This window comes from Sinocyclocheilus grahami, unplaced genomic scaffold, assembly GCF_001515645.1.
Source record: "Sinocyclocheilus grahami isolate Dianchi unplaced genomic scaffold, SAMN03320097.WGS_v1.1 scaffold237.1, whole genome shotgun sequence".
NCBI lineage: Eukaryota > Metazoa > Chordata > Actinopteri > Cypriniformes > Cyprinidae > Sinocyclocheilus > Sinocyclocheilus grahami.
Genome location: NW_015505416.1, coordinates 891304 through 896457, shown reverse-complemented (window position 1 = coordinate 896457; position 5154 = coordinate 891304). Strand labels below are relative to the sequence as shown.

The following is a 5154-nucleotide window of genomic DNA, read 5'->3' as shown; positions in this document are numbered from 1 at the left end:
TCCAACTAGGCTAAAGGTGTTTGCTATGTACACTCTCTGGCATTTTTGTGTATATATTTGCATAATTTGTTATAATAATAAAAAAAAACGACCGCGTCTTCTTGAAAGTATCCACCTTTTTCTTCAACGCGAAAGTAAGCCTATGGGCGAGACTTCCGGATCATTAACCGCTATAGGTAAATAACGAGGAGAATAACAACGTGCAGTAAACGGTGAAACTGTTTGCACTACAAACCAGTGTGTTCATAATTAAGATAATGCATTAAAACTATATGGTAAGACACACCAATTTTCAATATCAAGCAGCAAAACGAACTGTTTTGTACAGCTAAAAATAGCTGGCAGATGAGACCGGAAGCTAGACCCATAGAATTTAGAAATGGCTGCACCAGACCAAATTTCACATTTCAAAACCCAATTTTATGGTTTTGTTGACTGAAATATGTATACATATTGACAGTATCAGAGACTCTGTGAATAAGAAAGCTGTAAGAACTTTGAAAGTTTGTGAACGTTACAATATATTTATTTGATTATATATATACGTACAAGTGTATGTATATCTTGTATTTTTGTTTTGAAGTTTTATACTTTCCTCCCCCTGGCAATTGTTTTTTGTTTGTTGTAATTTGTCCTTCTATCTTTTTCTTTTCTTATTTTAATATTGTTTTATTGTGTGTTATTGTTCCTTGAAAAAAATTAAAATAAAAATGGCCGCGCCATTTCTTTTCTCTCTTCTTCGTCTATTTTTTTTTATTGCAATTGAAAGAATAACAAGTTATGAAGTAACATGGGGCTAACGGACATCACATGAAGTTAGACAAGCTACACAAATTAACAAAATATACCAATGCTAAAGAAGAAGAAGAAAAATAAAAAAGGAAAGTCTTTTAAAGCTTACAATAGCCTCAAGAATGTTAAAAGTTTTAGAAGCCTTTGAGTTCAAAGGATTTGACATATTCTTAAAAGAAGTAAAAAGGGACTTTATATCAGATGAAAACATTCTAAAGTTAGGTTTGCAATGAATGGTTCTGGCTTTATGAAGGTGAAATTTACCCAGAAGACAAAGCAATAAAACAATATGTTCCAGATTAATGTCATTGGAATGAAAATCTGACAAAAAAAATTATAGAATCTGTTATTTCTATCATTTTGTTACAGCAGGAAAAAATTAACAAGGTAACTTCTGACCAAAAAGACTTGGTGAATGGGCAATGATAAAGCATATGTAGAATAGATTCTTCATCAGTATTACAAAATGAACACATTGAGGAAATATTCTCAGAAAATCTGCTCAAAAATAAATTGCAAGGGTAGTATCTATGAGCAATTTTGAAATGGAGTTCTTTAATTTCATTTGGGATAAATAGCCTGTGAGGAAAGGTCCATAAGTTTTTTAATTCAGAGTTCGGAAAACAGATCCTCCATTTAGATTGTGCTTTAGAGGGGCACCCTGGAGTTGAAGAAAGAGCATTTCTAATAAAAAAGTTATTGCATTTTTTATCTAAAAATATTTCCACATAGTGAGGTAGATATGTGGGGGCGTGTTAGAACGAGCCGTTTTAGGAGGGCGTGGCAGAGTCTTAACTTTGATAAAGAATATCTCTTTGGTTTTGAGACTTTAGTCTTTGCAACTTCAGGGATCGTATCTATGCACAATCAGCTTGTAACACTCCAAAGAGAAAGGAACACTTGAAATCGCACCATATGACCCCTTTAAACAAAGTTTTTAAACTGACAGGGATACTTTTAGTCACCTTATTAAAATCGCTTAGTGAGATTGATGCACCTTTCAAAAACACAAAATCAGAAAAGGAAAGAAGGTCCCCGTCAGAGCCGCGCCATTTTTACGGCAAGAAAAAGGTGGATAAAGGGCGCCATCTGCGGTGTCTGACATGTTGAAGGCGCTTCCTCGGTCGCTGACGCTGCGCGGCGCCTGTACGCGGTGACGTCAGGCTCTCGTGGATTGGCGCGCTGCCATCTTTGATTGTGCGACAGGCCGCGGCGCGAGCGGGGCCCTCTCTCGAGCGCACGAGACACCGCCAACCGCCCGTTACTGCTCACCTCACACCGGCGGCGCGACCAGAGAGACGTAACGAGAAAGAAAACGACAGAGAGAGGGAGGGAAACGTTTCTCTCTTGTTTGTGGAGGAGGTTTTGTGGGTCGCTAACCGCTCGGCTAGCTGGGACTAGCATAGCACGAGTTTTTGTAATCCGCAGCCGGCCTCTCTCACACACACAATACAAAGGGCCAGGACACAGACCTTCTGGACGGAATAAACGATATTCTTGAAGAGAGAGACGGGACCGGCGGAGATAGGTATGTTAACGGCTAGTCAGCGTGCTGCAGCTGCTGCTCTTTTAAAAGAAAAGACTCGGTCTGGCTAATGTTAGCACTGCTGTGAGCAACCAAACCCAGTTTTCTTTTCTCTCACACAGGTCAGCGTTAATATGGACAGGTTACGTTTATATGTTGCTGAAAAGCCTGGGGCAGATTTGGGGTGAATGGGGGTTTGAGGGCACCTCACGGGGCCCAATTGACCAGCCATTTTTAATAAATGACACATTTTACATGTGAAATACTATTGGGGTTGTTCGGAAAATTGTTTTGTTTGTTAAACGACATGTTTGATTCATGCACTCGACCTCAAACCTATAGTTATAATATTGCATTTTAAAGCTGAAAGGCAAGTTCGAAGTGAAGCAAGGCACTTGTTACCCAGTGTCCTATTCTTGGTTGTGCAGAGGTAGGTTAGCCAAAGGTGATGGCTCGCATGACTTTTCCCACGTAACGTACATCAAACAAAACATTAAAATCAGTGCATGCAAATGAGCAGCCACAACTTCCACTTTACTACATGCAGGTGTGCTAAGAGGCACTCAGTAGCTGCATGCTTATTCCCCACCAGGCTGACTTATGTATATGTGTGATTTAACAGTAAATTATACTGTAGCATATTTGATGCATGAAACTAAAGCATCTAAAATTGATCGACCTGGTCAAAACTTGCATTTAAATATCATCTTACTAAGACATATTATTGGGAGATTTAGAGCGACAACTCATATTTGTATGCATTAATGTTAGTAGTCTGCTATGCTGTTAAACGCTTTGATATACAAGCTGTCAAAATTTCATCTTTCTTTTTGGACACATAACTGGATCTGCACCATATTGGGTTTTTTGCTGAGTTTGGGCCTCTGAATAAAATCGAGGTGAGGAGCTACATATTCTCACTGTATGGACTAGAAAAGCCTGATGTTTCAAATATGATGCAAAACATAATGCATGCAAACATTTGTAGTTTTTCTTTTATATGTAATCTAAATGTTCTATAAAAATGAGATTTTGCTGAATGCAATTTGATATTGCAGGCTTGATGGGGGGTTATACAATTTGGCGTTATCTTAATGTATACTTCATTATTTTGTGATCCATGTTACAAATTACTCATTCCTTTTATATGTATGATAATGTTTCATGGGCCTTGAGACTGTAGTTCCATGGGGTTTTGTGACAATGGCATTACACTGAGCAAGTCCGAAGCCTTTGGGCTCAAAGCACAACCATGTCTTTCAACAGAATCAGGAACAAGTTAGATTTGATTCATCACCGTGGCAGCAGGACTCGGGAAGATACTTGTGAGTGTCAGTAGAGGAAGACAATCATTTAACTTCCACTTAAAGAGCTTTACATATTCATAAGAGGAAATGCTATTGAGAAGCACCATTGGTTGAAATAAGACAAGCCTTGAGGGGTGCTTTTAACAAAGAAAGAAATGGAGCCACAGAAACGAGATCAAGTGAATGTTTTGAGGCTTCCTGTTAACTCTGGATCAGGTTGAGCTGTGAGGATTCATATTTGAGTATGTTCTTCATTGATTTAAGAATGCCCCTCACCAATCAATTGAAAACATTGACTTTTCTCATCCCCCAGGGACTGCAGCTCAATTCCAGTGATGTCTTGGATGCTCATTTGGAAATGTCAGTGGAAAGCAATGATTGGCTTGTGTTTTTGGGTGGCAGATGGCCAGGTGATATGGGGGGGGGGGGTTGATCAGATGTCTTTACCATTTTGGTCTTGGACATCCAAAGAATGAATCATGCTCTTTTGGGGTGTTTAGCCATTCATCTGTCTGTCTCCATCTCCTGTCCTGGAATAAAGAGGCAGTTGAATTATGCCTTTCCTCCCTTTACAATACACCAGACAGCTGTAAAGATGACATCTCTTGAGGTGTCGATTGAGAGGAAGTTGGCATTTAGCCTAACTGATGAAGCTACACAGTTTTTCCTTATTGAAATCTTTGTATCAGTAAATGCAGATAACCCAACATAAAAGATGACTGCTTTCACTTTCATTACACCTGTCTAATCATGTGACATTTAGTTTTTGTGTGTGTAGAGCTGGTTTGCATGATGCTCAGTTTTATTCACGTATTTGATTTGGCATGATTGTTGCCTTTTAACTCTCTCCCAGAAGTGACCAACTGTTAAAATGGGTTTAAGGCTGGTTGCTTCAGTCAGTGTTCAGTCATATGTGTATTCATATTAAAGCTGTGAATTTCTAACAGCTTCTGAAGATTTTAGTGTTAATTTATTCTGTTCTGGATAGCATTATATTAGGGATGTAACGATTCACTCAACTCACGATTCGATTCACGATTTTGATTATTTATTTATTTTTTTAACAAAATTAGATTTATGACAAATTATAAATTAAATGTGTCCTTTTATTATTGCTTGGACAAAATGCTGTACATTTCTTTGTGAAATTGAAATATAACACTATAATAATATACTAATATAGCACTTGCATATTATTGCTCTTTTGTTGGTTTTGATTGCTTCTATTGTTTTCATTTGTAAGTCGCTTTGGACAAAAGCGTCTGCTAAATGACAACATTTAAATATAATATAAATAACAAAACTACATTGAAATTTTAAAACAAGCCCCAAATCAAATAAGTAACACAAATAAAATAAATCTCTTAATATAAACAAAATGAGGCTTTGTCTGTGCTCTTTCCATTTTAAAATTAGAGGCAACCACTGCATTTTAATCATGATCCAAACAAAGATGCTGCATACATGCAACATGAGCAGTTTTTAATAATAAATAAAAAACAGCGGACGAGCTGAATGAGACGCAGATTC

General features: G+C 37.6%; 1 protein-coding gene across 1 annotated transcript in view; it reads left to right on the top strand.

Annotated features, from left to right (window-relative positions):
- The first annotated feature begins 1911 nt into the window (after positions 1-1911).
- LOC107597798 (protein PRRC2C-like) overlaps positions 1912-5154 on the top strand; it is a 52458-nt gene continuing 49215 nt past the window's right edge. Inside the window, exon 1 of the mRNA XM_016288985.1 lies at positions 1912-2320. The gene's annotated coding sequence lies outside the window, so the exon portion shown is untranslated. The remainder of the gene's footprint in view (positions 2321-5154) is intronic.